The sequence below is a fragment of the Carassius gibelio genome, chromosome B2, assembly GCF_023724105.1.
Source record: "Carassius gibelio isolate Cgi1373 ecotype wild population from Czech Republic chromosome B2, carGib1.2-hapl.c, whole genome shotgun sequence".
Taxonomy (NCBI): Eukaryota; Metazoa; Chordata; class Actinopteri; order Cypriniformes; family Cyprinidae; genus Carassius; species Carassius gibelio.
Window position 1 is genome coordinate 16,442,262 of NC_068397.1, and position 13,831 is coordinate 16,456,092.

The 13,831-nt window shown below is 37.6% G+C and overlaps 1 protein-coding gene and 1 long non-coding RNA gene across 2 annotated transcripts in view; one reads left to right on the forward strand and one right to left on the reverse strand.

The window, feature by feature from the left end:
* Positions 1 to 978: 978 nt before the first annotated feature.
* LOC127951514 (uncharacterized) lies at positions 979 to 3,570 on the reverse strand. The gene is made up of 2 exons (XR_008152662.1): positions 3,462 to 3,570; positions 979 to 1,557 (listed from the first exon to the last, which is right to left on the reverse strand). It is a non-coding gene; the product is annotated as an uncharacterized LOC127951514 (long non-coding RNA).
* A 101-nt stretch (positions 3,571 to 3,671) lies between these two features.
* The window catches only part of fndc3ba (fibronectin type III domain containing 3Ba), a 139,930-nt gene continuing 129,770 nt past the window's right edge, over positions 3,672 to 13,831 (forward strand). The window contains exon 1 of the mRNA XM_052548244.1: positions 3,672 to 3,824. The gene's annotated coding sequence lies outside the window, so the exon portion shown is untranslated. The remainder of the gene's footprint in view (positions 3,825 to 13,831) is intronic.

The following is a 13,831-nucleotide window of genomic DNA, read 5'->3' on the forward strand; positions in this document are numbered from 1 at the left end:
ACCTTACTAACTATTAATGAGCAGCAAATCAGGCAATAATTGAGGCAGAATAACAATAAGTTTCCTTACTGTTATTGGTGGAAAACTAGTAGATCTAATAAGACATTTCATATAATTTTACAGTAAAATACTCTTAAATGTAGTTTTTGGATGTGAAAAAGAAGACATTGAAAAATGTAAATGTAACATGAATTTTCATAAAAAAATAAGAAATTAGATACTTTTTTATGGAGTAACTCATTGTATTGCATTTCTTTTAAAAGTAACTTTCCCCAACACTGGACCTGAGCTGAAGAAAGCAGAGAACGAGAGGGATGTGCTCCACACCCTTGAAAGAGCTTTGATGTGAGAATCAGCTCTTCCTGTTCCAGACGGACACCTCTGACACTCGGGAACTTCAACAGGAGGGAACACCCTATCCTGTATCAGCCAGAAGCTGTCTGTGATTAAGAGAAGCACATATCCGTTGGAAGATGATTACAGTGCCTTATTTACTCCAGATCTCCATCTCCAGGAAATCCCCTGACCATTCAGCCTCTACAACACCAACAGTACTTCACACTGTCACAGAAGAACACCTGGACTCTGCATTTTGAGTCATGATCTATATTTGCACAACACTATATGTCTTGAACTTTGGAAATGAAAGATTGGGGCACTTTTTTTTTTAAGTGCGCTTGACCTCCACTTTTCCATCAATATCATTCAGGCTTAAAGCAATTCATTTAAATGCTAAAACCTACCACATCAGTGAGGTAGATAGGGCATAAGGCATAAGGTATTGCAATAATAAAACAGTGCATTGACATAAAAATGTTTGTTACTTAAGTACTTTTAAAAGGAAGTACTTCTGTCGGTACTTTCACTTAAGCAACGGAGTTGTGTGGCCTACTTTGTCTGCCTCTGAACTTCTGAAACTTTATAATACAATACTGTTTTGAAAGTGTTTGGGTCAGTAAGATGTGTTCTGTTTCAGTATATTTTGAAATGTAATTTATTCCAGTGATGGCAAAGCTGAATCTGAAGCAGCCATTAAGTCAAGTCAAGTCAAGTCACCTTTATTTATATAGCGCTTTAAACAAAATGCATTGCGTCAAAGCAACTGAACAACATTCGTTAGGAAAACAGTGTGTCAATAATGCAAAATGACAGTTAAAGGCAGTTCATCATTGAATTCAGTGATGTCATCTCTGTTCAGTTTAAATAGTGTCTGTGCATTTATTTGCAATCAAGTCAATGATATCGCTGTAGATGAAGTGACCCCAACTAAGCAAGCCAGAGGCGACAGCGGCAAGGAACCGAAACTCCATCGGTGACAGAATGCAGAAAAAAACTTTGGGAGAAACCAGGTTGGTGAAACCCGGTGTCATCTGAGACAAGGTCTTTACAGGGGATCTGTATCTGGGGCTCTAGTTGTCCTGGTCTCCGCTGTCTTTCAGGGATATAGAGGTCCTTTCTAGGTGCTGATCCACCATCTGGTCTGGATACGAACTGGATCCGGGTGACTGCAGTGACCCTCTGATCTGGATACAGACTGGATCTGGTGGCCACCGTGACCTCGGAACAAGAGAGAAACAGACTAATATTAGCGTAGATGCCATTCTTCTAATGATGTAGCAAGTACGTCGGGTGTTATGGGAAGTGTTCCTAGTTCCGGTTTACCTAATTAATGCAGCCTAATAATCCTTTAAAGGATTTCGATATTAGAAGCATAGTGTGTTATGTGTAAACCAGGTTAAAGAGATGGGTCTTTAATCTAGATTTAAACTGCAAGAGTGTGTCTGCCTCCTGAACAATGTTAGGTAGGTTATTCCAGAGTTTAGTTTTGAAAACGTTGTGGATGTGGAAGATTATAATGTAACAAGAGCTCATTCAAATACTGAGGTGCCAAACCATTCAGGCCTTTATAACTAATAAGCAATATTTTTAAATCTATACGATGTTTGATAGGGAGCCAGTGCAGTGTGGACAGGACCGGGCTAATATGGTCATACTTCCTGGTTCTAGTAAGAACTCTTGCTGCTGCATTTTGGACTAGCTGTAGTTTGTTTACTAAGCGTGCAGAACAACCACCCAATAAAGCATTACAATAATCTAACCTTGAGATCTTAAATGCATGGATTAACATTTTTGCATTTGACATTGAGAGCATAGGCCGTAATTTAGATATATTATTGAGATGGAAAAATGCAGTTTTGCAAATGCTAGAAACGTGGCTTTCTATCAAATAGCACACCTAGGTTCCTAACTGATGACGAAGAATTGACAGAGCAGCCATCAAGTCTTAGACAGTGTTCTAAGTTATTACATGCAGAGTTTTTAGGTCCTATAATTAACACCTCTGTTTTTTCTGAATTCAGCAGTAAGAAATGACTCGTCATCCAGTTTTTTATATCGACTATGCATTCCATTAGTTTTTCAAATTGGTGTGTTTCACTGGGCTGCGAAGAAATATAGAGCTGAGTATCATCATTATCTATCAAATCATCTGGCAGTCAAGAAACACGTCTTATTATAAATGTAAAACGGTGGATTAATTATCACAGCATACAATATGAGCAATTAATAAAAAGCAGCACTAAACATGCTTCAGTATGTTAACAGTAGCTGTGTTCTTCAGGGCTCTCCTGTCCTTCTTTTAACTGTCCTGCTGGGGGCAGCAGACACATTAACAGCGCGTGACCTGCCTGCCACTGTCAGAGAAGTGAAGTGTAGGACAAGGGGCATTGAGTTTGTTCAGCTGTGCTCCTCTGATTTTGAGTTTTTAAAACCTACATACCTACCTACATGATTATGCCATGAGTCACGGACATGCAGTGGACTTATAATAGTTTGCATACTTAACTTAATAGTGGTTACATTAATGTGTTTTGAATTGTGCGGTAAGTACCAGCTTGACCATTATGAAAACATTAGTAACACTTTAGTTAATGCATTAACTAACAGAGCAAATTTCTTTATTTTATACTTACATTTTTACACTGTTTATTAGGTTCATATTTGTTAACATTAGTTAATAAAAATACAACTGTTCATTGTTAATTCATTTTAGCTCAGGTCCATTAAATAATATTAACAGACAAAACTTTTGATTTGAATAAAGTTTTAGTAAATTAACATAAACTAAGATTTAGAAATAAAACGTTTCTCATTGTTCGTGTTAACAAATTATATAAATAGTTATCTAATATTAATAAATGGAACCTTACTGTAATTTGTTACCAAACATCAAACCACAAGAGACTACAAAAACCAAGTATACTCAGTACTGTGGGACAGATTGTTTCTGTTTACAAATTACAATAAATAAATACGTAGATGCATAAATAATCAGTAACAATCTCACACACACACCAAAAAAATCTTGACAACAAAGAGCCTTACATGAAGTGTTTCTTTTAAAAACAAATTAAATAACTAGTTGTATTAAAAACAGAAGAGGAACATTTTTTTGCCTCTACCTTGATCTTGTAAAAATCCATAAACACAATCTGATTAGAACCACTGAACCCAGCATCTATAGCCTACATCTTTGTAAAAGTGAGTTTATTACTGCTGGTGTGGTGTATGGTAAAAGCTGTGTCTGTGCGAGTGTCTGTTGAATGGTTGTCTTTGGCTCTTCTGTGAAGGTCGTTTATATGGTTGTTTACGGTAAAAGGGGCAGGATCAAGCTCACATGTGCTGTGGGACATCATTGAGATGGCCGCGGAATCTCCTCCTGACTGAGCGCTGGTGGAGCAGACTGGAGCAGGGATTGCCAAAGTTGTGTCTGGGCTGAAAGTGGAGCTCTGGAGTTTCTTTCAAGATCATTTTATTGCAGCGAGGTGAGTTTTTCTTATCGCTTTTAAGGGCTATCTTTTGCCACAGCTCGCGTTTGTGTGCTTTTTTCCCAATTAAACGATGAAATATGTTCCTAACGGAAAGTTGCGTGCATTTTTGTGTCTGGATGGCGGTGACACCGGGAGTCTGGGTTAGTTGGCCAAACCAGGAGAAGAGACCGATAACTTCATTACTCCGCAGGAAAACTGACAGTTTTGCATGAATTCTTTTTAGAAACCGATATTTGCCCCGAGATGCTCAAAACTCGTCGCGAAACTTTCTAACGATTGGCGCAGTTTACGCTGAATGCCAACTTTGGAATTTTGGGGAGTTTGTGATGTTCTACGTAGCGCGTTCTGTTACGTAAAAGTTACAGTTGTCTAAAAACTATACTTTTTTTAGCATTATTAGAACATAATTTGTTAAAGCCATGGGTCTTGGTATCAAATTGTTTAAGTGAAATGCATTTGGGATGCTCAGTCTTTTCCTGGTGTCTTTCCTCGGCGAATATAAGATTCCAAAACAGGCGGTTGCTGGGATGATGTCGAATTATATTTGGCAAAGATTTCGGGAATGATGATTGATGATGTGGAGGATGAAATGAAGGTGGTCAACTCCATCATGCCCTAGTATTCCAGACAGCCTGTTCTTCTACAGCTGTATATTTTTATGGAGGAAAACATTTTGTGCTGCTGGCGTTGTTCTGTCACATATTGTGCTCGACTTGATACTTTTCTTTTTGTTTCTTTTTATTGTTTTGGTTTAATGCAACGCTGTGCATCTTTCCCCCAAACGACAGAAAGTACTGATTGTTCCTTCGTGCTGGGAATTAAAGCGCACTAATTAGCAGTTCTGGAAAAAGACTTTTAAAGGTCGCTTTTAGTTTCTTGGATGATGTTGTTGGTCACCGAAATAACGCTTTTAGATAGTTTGTGCCATATGATTTCTGCTCTTGCCTGGATCCAGAGGTCTTATTGGAGAGAAAGAAGCACATTATCTGTGAGAGGAGAAATGTGATCTGCAGAAAATGACGTCAGGTTGAAGTTCTCCAGCTGAGTGAGGGATTTCATAACTTTTTCTAAAAATGTAAATTATTGCTCTAGGGCAGAATAAAGAATCCATGTTCTATGAAAGAAATAGCCGCAGAAAAATAACATGTTGCATTTCTCTGCTCCTTATTATCGTCTTGTTTCTACAAACTTTCTCAACAAGGTACTGGGGCTAATATGTGATCATCAGAGGAGGAAAAAAAAAGCTTAGCTATATAAAACAATGAAATACTGGTACAATATTCTATATGCATGTAATTTCTCAGTTTTTCTTTTCTTTTTTTTTTCAGCATAAAGGGATTTTCTTTATACTTCCCATGGAGTGATAATTTGTTCTGACCTGCTTGCTTTAGGTCCTGTTACTGCTATCTTGCATTTTATTTCTTTATACTTTTCTTTATACCAATTTTTTTTTCCAATTGCACACAAAGCTGAAATTAGTTTCAATACTGTCAAAAAAGACAGTGAATTCATATTAAAAAAATTCTGTAAGAGCCATAAATTAAATCTATAAATAAAACATTGGGTTGCTGCATTTTCTGCTTGCATTATGCAATTCTCTGAAATGCTTGTTTCCGATTGGTCAGTTGCAGCATTAAACACATATTTCTGAATAATGCCAGTTCCCCATGACAACACTCTACAACCACTGAGGAAACCACTGACGATAGTGACCATGTGACTGTACAGTATACTATAGAAAAATGTCAAAAGTGACCAAAGATTAGCTGTTGGATGTTACATATACATTGAGGACTTTGGAGTCAAAAAAGTTGAGAATCGATGTTCAAAAGTATGCACTAGGAAAATGTGCAAAAAATGAGCAGTACAACTGTAGTTTTCCACGGACCCACAACCAGCATATATCTGAGAAGCTTCTAAAACAAAATATCTGTATAATTTTTTAAGCCAGTATCTGATGGATCGGCTATGACAGCCAGTGTTTTACCAGGCTAGGTGCTGTGCTGAGAGAGCTGGGATGGGGAGTTAAACTTCCTGATTGGGCATAGCTGCAGGAATGTGCTCTTCCTTTGAGGTCATGGGGTTGTACCTGGTGAGCTGGAGGTCTGCTTCCCCAGGGGCACCTCAAATACCGCACATGCGCTCGTACCCTCCCCCTTCAGTTCCCATCATCCTGGGAGCAGATCTGTGCTTTGATGTGTGCTGATGTTATGCAGTGCAGCGTGATAAAATCTGTTGTGATTGTTCCTAATTGCAGCAGAGAGTCCACCTTCTTGAAGACGTTTCCTGATTGTCTCTGACTGGTGCCCTTTGAAACAACTTCACATCTCTTAGTCACACTTATCGGTCAGTAGACGTTGTAAAATGTGATTTACTTATTTTTTTTTTCCCATCTTTTGCTGGTTCAGAGAGTTTTTCTAGGAACGACTCTCTCTATTTTTTACTTTGTCTCCATAGCATCCATCCAGTGAACTCAATGTCCTTCATCTGCTGTATGTTTTGGAAAAAGATGAGTAGATCTTATCATTAGACTCTCAAGTGCGCTGTTTTCCCTTGACCTCATTAGGCAGAGAAAGCCAGCGTCTCTCTAACTGTAAAGCAAGACAGAGCAAGTTTGTATCTGTGCTTTAACCATTAGCGCTTGGGAAATATGCATGTGGTGATGATGTGGCCGTCAGCTGGTCCATGAATCAGGATCCTGCTGCTCATCTTGAATCAGCCAACCACGGCCACATATAGCGTCATTCAGTGGAGCTAAAAGCAGAGTTCTGCATAACAGTAATCATTGTGCTATTGTTTTTATGCATGTCTCTTTTGCATTCTTAGCATCTTCTTGTTGCATGTTTGTTTGACACAGTGCTGCTATGTTTGTATGTCAGACATCTTTTTTCTTGGTTATTTACTCTGTTGTTGACAGTTGATTTAGATGAAGATAAAAGAGGCCTTTCAACTCCATTTCCCACTGTTTTCTCTAGACCGTTGCCTCTCCACCTAACTGTACACCCGTCACTTCAGCCAGCATTGTAAGAGACAAGCTGCAGGATGCTGTTGCTGGATTCCATAATATACCTTCTTATTTCGACTGCTTTGTTTCGCATCTCTTGCAGCAATGAACTAGAGTTGAAAAAAATGTATTAGTTGATGTAGAGTTTAGATCTCTTTAGCTTAACATGCTTACTGTTTGTTTAAAAGAGAATGTTGTGTCATTATTTACTCACTCCAAAGTTGTTTCAAAGCCTGTACAACTGTATACAACGTTTAAAGGAGTTGTGGACCCTTAAGGTGCATTAAATGTACAGTTGCTTGGTGAATTCCACAGACGGAATCCAGTCATTCCAATAGGAATCTGTGCAATCAGGAGATTCACACGAGGAGGAAAAAGATCCCCGTGCAGATTTCACCCATTTCAAGCTGTTCATGTAAATTCACTGCAGTGACCAGCAGAAAGTTGCTTGGTTTGAAAGTTACTTCTTTAAACATTCTTTAAAATATCCCTCTTTGTGTTCCATAAATGAAAGTTATACAGATTCAAGATAACACGAGTTTAAGAAAATTAAGCCAATTACTCAATTATACTATAGGCTAGATGAATTTTGTGAGACCGATAATGAAAACAACTACAACAAAAAATACTATAGGCTATAATACATTAACCTGTTTTCAGGCAGTCAGATATGATAACATTTTTGAGTTGTAAAAACGTATGGAAACTGTTGTATTCCATTGCTGTACTTATAAATGTTTCACAATGCGAAACACAGCTTGGTTTATCTCTTGTTTTCCAGTTGGTGGAGAGGGTCAGATGCTGCGGCTGACTCCATGACACTGATTCCTGACATGCATCCACTCCGTCATGCCAATGCATTATTCAAATGGCCAGGCTTGCACATTTAGCTAAAAGCACAGCGGAAAAACACTCAGTGTTTGGTCAGGTGGCCTCTGGTGTATGTTCGTGCTTTCATTAGCATTCAGAGTGCAGAGATGGCCGCTGTTAGCTGGACGATGGAAACTTCAGATGTGGCAGCAGCTCATTAATGATGCTTTTAGCCAGCATGCATGTGCAATGAGAGCCTGGCATAAGATGCATTTGTTGTGCATTTTTTGCCACTTTAGCCTTTGCTAACTCCATCTGATCTGTTGTAATTCGCACAATAAGCGTCTACAGTACGTATGCTGTGGCTGATCCCATCTCCAGCTGCTCTGTGCAAACACATGTCAGCAGTGCCACTCTGCATATATTTGTAGTCCCACACTTCTTGTTTTCTTATGCTACCCCCCCTACCAGCAGGATTTTCGACCAACACCTCCCATAATCCCTCCATCTCACCAGGTCTTGTTAACCCATCCCCCTCCTCAATTGGCCTGTCACAATAATCAATATATCGACTTATCGCATTGGTCTTAAAATGACAATAAAATAGCTTATAGCAATTATTTCTGGGGCAATATATTGCACAACAAATAGCTGTTGTCATGACAGGCGTCCTCCTCAAGCACTCCCCTTTATAGTGTGTGAGATCTGGAGGCCTGATGGAAGATGAGGAATTTCACCCTTTGACCTCTGAGAGCAGGGAGGGGTGGACGGGGGCTATCCATTCTTACTGCCCAGATCTGTTTCAGCCCGGTGAATTTTTCCAGCTAATTCATATTATTCTTTTGGATTAGTACCGCTGATCTCTCTTTGTTCGATAGCCACGTTTTGGATGTGTGAAGTTACCAAAATAAAGTAAGCAGAGAGGTCGTGGGAATGGCAGCCATTGCTGCAAAGCCAGTGGCATCCCAGGTGGCACTGAAGGAATGTGTCAATGTTGAATTTTCGCTTTCTACAGCATTCCAGAGTCAACAAGGGGTGAAAAGCCTGCTCCTTAACATTCCTGTAGGAGACTGGCAGTTTTTTTTTATTGCAATAAATTATTTACCTGTAATTTGTTTTTCTGTTCCTGTTTCTCGCAGTTTATTGCCAATAAACAGCTGATGTTAAAGTTATGTATTGTCAAAATTAAATATAAAGCACTTAAATGAATGAGCAAATGAGTTTTAAATGCTGCGTTCACATATACATTACATTTATTGGTGGATAATAAATGTTATTTATTTAAAGATAGCAAAAAAAATAAATGATACGAAAATTATCATATCAAGTATAGTAAAAAAAAATTGGTAAAATATGTATTTCAAATAAATATATAACGCTTATTATATTTCTTATATTATATTGCACATTCATATAAAACCATGGGTGATTTTCTTTTTTCTTTTTTTTACTTTAAAAAAAGATAGTAAACTGTTTTTGCATATTGTTTATTAATACTTTTTTTTTTTATGTAGTTATTTTTTTATAAGTGAATTTAACAACCACCAATGAATATTGAAAAGCATGCATATTACATATTGGCTACCATTAGTACTTATTAAGCACATATTAATGCCTTGTCTATATACATCCTTAAACCCTATCCCAAACCTAATCTTAACTATTAAAACAACTACTTTACTTACTATCAATATGTAGTAAATTAGGAGTTTATTGGGGGAAAAGTGAATATGTGTGCCCTAATCTAAAGTGTTACTGATAACCGATGTGGTACAGCACCCTAATTTAGTATGGTATGTTTATAAAGAAGTAGGAAGCTCAGTTAATGCCAGTGCCTTTCTCTCAGTGACTGACACAGATATATTCCTTGAGTCTGCTGTAATGGTATTTTAGGTGTGTGAGGTGAAGTTGAGGAGCAGGGCCATGTTTAAGTTTTTTTAGGGTGTCTGCAGATGCTTAGCCACACAGGGAAGGCTGTGTTTTGGCGGCTAGCTGTTCTTTCCCCCAGATGACCCAGTGAGGAGCGACGGACGGGTTTCTGTTTAAAGGCTTTGTGTGCAGTGAGGAGGAAGTGGTTATGTTTGTTTAAACTGAGCTGCTCTCTTTGAGCGTGTTTAGCCATGTGGGACAAATGAGCAAAATCTGTCCCCCGATTTCAACACCCTCCACCCCATTCCCTGTGTCTTCCTCCGACTGAATTCATCACGCCCTGTTCGGCTGGGGGCTGGTGGAGCCCTGAATGTTGGTCTGGGCATAAGATTCGACCGTTCCAAAGTGTTGACTCATTCAGCATTCCAGGACCATAATATGTCCATCCAAATGTGGACGAAAGTGGCGTCTTTGCACTGCAATGTAAACTTGTATGGAAGATTGTGTGGGGACATTTGTGGTTTATGAGTTGGTGTCTTGAAAAGACTTAGTAAGCACATATCCTATTTTGAAAAATATTTGATTCTCAGTTGATTCTCAGAGTTGTCATTTTTGTGGCTAGTAACTAACGGGAGGAGGAGGATGAATGTGTTTTCTTGAGGAAAGCGCTAATGGCTTAAAAATTTCACCTTTGTGAGTGCAGTCCCAAACTTTGTTGAAGCGTTTCTCTCTTAATACATTTTCTTTGGCTGAGAATTCCTGATTGGTTCAGATTCTAAATCACAATCTTTTGATTCGATTACATTTTTGATTCAGTTACTTCATTTGTGTAGAATTCACTTATGGTGTCCATTGCTATATATATATATATATATATATATATATATATATATATATATATATATATATGTAAACAAAATTTCTCTCTCAGCTAAGACTTTAAATTATGTTTAAATTAGACTGATTCAAAACCAGTAATTAGTCTTTATGAATTATTCTTTTTAAAGGGCCATGTTATGAGTCATTTAATTTTGGAAATCTGGCTACATTCATCCTGCTGTATGTTTTTGAATCCCTTAAAGGTGCTTATTTATTAAACCTGTCATTATGTCCTGACAGTAGAATATGAGACAGATAATCTGTGAAAAAATCAAGCTCCTCTGGCTCCTCCCAGTGGTCCTATAGCCATTTGTAGAAACTCCATCGCTCCCGGTAAAAAACAACCAATCAGAGCTGCGGTCCGTAACTTTGTTTGTGTTCAAAATGTAGAAAAATGTATATAATAAGCGAGTACACCATGAATCCATTTTCCAAACCGTGTTTTTAGCTTGTCCTGAATCACTAGGGTGCACCTATAATAAGTGTTTATATTCTGACTATTTTAGATTGCTTCGGGGGTACCGCGGCGGAGTAACCCAGTAGCTTTGTGATTCTTCATAGACATAAACAGAGAGAAGTAGTTCCGGCTACGATGTTCTTCCGCAAGACGCAAGCAGTTCTGTTTAGTAACCGCTAGAGTGTCAAAAGTTCCCTACCGCAGCTTTAAGAGCACTGGTTCGTAAGAGTTGTTTGTATGTGGAACAAACTCAACTGATCGCAATGCATTTTGCATTTGCATGCAGCTCCTGAGGACAGCTCAGTAGAAATTTTCATCAAACTAACCCTTTCTATATAAATAATGTCATGTTCTAGTTTAGAATAACAGACTAGATAATTTACTTGTAGCTCAGTTTTGTCTAGGATGTTTCTGGACTACAATTGGCCTCAATGTTATCCACTTTCGATGTAAGACAGAGATGATGCACGGCATATATTTGACATATTGAGTAATGCATATTTAGACAGATGTAGACTATAGTCTGACTTTGTAAAATCCCACTCTTGCTCTGTTATAACTGCACATGTGAATGGACTGACTGCTTTGGATTAATGTTCTGATCTCCCTCAGACTGAACTCTTTTGTTAACGTTAAAAAAAAGGAAAGGAGAAGGAAAATCTTGAAGCACAGCCATGGGTATGGAGTGAGTCATATTCATGTGTTTGTGGGAGTTAGGCCGCTTCCTCTCAGCTTGGTCTAAACACAAGTTCAGTGTGCCAAAAAAAAAAAGCTCAGGAGAGCTGAGATCTGTGAGCTGTGTGGTGACCTGGCTCTTTAAACTCTTAGTAGCGAGGTGCATATTGGAGGTATTTTAGACATTACTGTTGTTTCCTGTTTGTGGACGGACTGAGTCACCGACAAGTCTAGACTGTCCCACTACAAGAGCCACTGTAGAAATTAATTCTTTAATGTCACACACCAAACCGCATTCTTCACTTTAAATCTGGTTAGAAGAGGTTATTTCTTCAGAGCTGCATTTATTTACTTGAGCAATGGAAATCTGAGTTTGAAACGTCACACAAAGAGGGATAGTTCACCCAAAAATGACTTTTCTTTTTTGTCCATGCTTTTTTTTCTTGGTGTATATATATACACTTTTATATATTTATTTAAAGGTGTCCTTGTTACAGTGCAATCATACAGTTCTGAGTAATATTAATTTACTACATGTATTAGTATATGGGTAGGGTTAGAATTAGGATTTGGCTTAGGCTTACTTGCATGTAATTATGCATAATTAGTTGTTATTAAAATAATAAGTACATGTAACGTTTAACAAGGACACCTTAAAATAAAGGTTTGCTTTTTTTTGTTTGTTTGGGTGAACTATCTTTAAGTCTCAAATAATGTACTATTATAGTGCTTGTTGATGTTTTGAATGATCTTTGATTTTTTTTTTTTCAGTTTATTTCAAGTTTTAGTAATTTTATGTGCTTTTTCTCATTTTTTTTTTTTTTTTTTATTTCTATTCAGCTCCATTAAATTCTTCACCTTATTTCAGTTAGCTGCTAAGGCAAAATATATCATAAATATCAGATGAACAGATTGTGATTTAGAATCTGAACAAAGTTGACAATAACAACATTGTAATTAATTGACTTGATTTGATTTGTGAATAATGAAACAAAATGAATTGCTCTTTGACTGGAAGTATAGAAGTGAATAAAAATGATTACCCAGGGAGTTGAGGCTTGGAGACCACCTCAAAGACTTGTGAAAATGTCTGACGCCCATAAGTATATTTTATTATTATGAACCTTTCCAAGTGATCATTATCACATTGTTAAATTACATCAAAACTGTGATTGCAGTTCAGTAATATTGTGCCGTGAGGGCAGACAAGGCAGATGTGCTTGTGTTGCACTGTGGGAAAGTGTTTCTGCAGAAATAAGACAGCCTCTTCCCTCTTCTCTGTCCTCCTGCATTAACAGCTACGTGGCAGTCGCACGTCGGTCAGGGACTTGGAATGAATTTTACTGCCTCCTGGACTTCTTCCTAGTGCACATCCAGATGGTTGGATGAGTTTTCTCTCTCTGTCCTGCTCTCTTTGGCAGTGTCAGGCTGCATTGCTCTCATTGCTTCTGAAAGATAGACTGACTGTTTCTTCTTTTCAACCTTTTTTGTAAAAGGTTCTTATTTTTATTAAAATATCTCTATAGAGTTCCTGACGGTCCTGACTCGGAAATCTTCTTTTATAAGAATCTGACCAGTGACCTTTTGCTCCTATGGGACTTTTTGAGTACTAGTTCCTCATCTTGTTGCTTTAGTTTGCTATTATCTCTTTTTTAATGGCTTTTGAAAATGGCTTTAAATTTGGCATCTTGTTTTTGTTGAGCAACAGGGCACTTGAGGCATAGAAATGTCAAATATTAATAAATCAAGTCCCCCTCCCCAGTGGTGACTTGCCAATATGTGACAGGCCAAAATCTTTCATATTTAATCAAATAAATATGGTAAAGTGGACAAACAAAGCTTTTTTGTTCTTGTGCTTAAAATCACTTCATGTGGCTGCTTTCAATGCTAAATTCACATGTCCCATTCACACCAAGTGAAGAGTTTTGTTTCCAGCCTCTGCGTCAGCAATATGAGTATATTAACATTTATCAGGGCCTTAAAAATGTTTATGTAATACAATTTCATTTAAATATTAAAACAGAGCCTAGAAAAATTTAAGCAGAAAAAAAATTTAATTCAGAAAAATGTAAACGAAAAAAAAAAAAAAAACATCAATTTGGGAAAAAGTGAAACAGATTTCATAGGGTCCTACACATCTAATAAATAACTACACATAGTTGATACTACACATGATAAATAAAATCATTGGCAGCCAATCAGAATCGACGTGATCTTAATAAAGAGACGACAACATTATTGCAGTGTCTTCTTATAATTGGTGTGGACACTAGGATAGTTATTGTTATAATTATCTTTACAGTTATC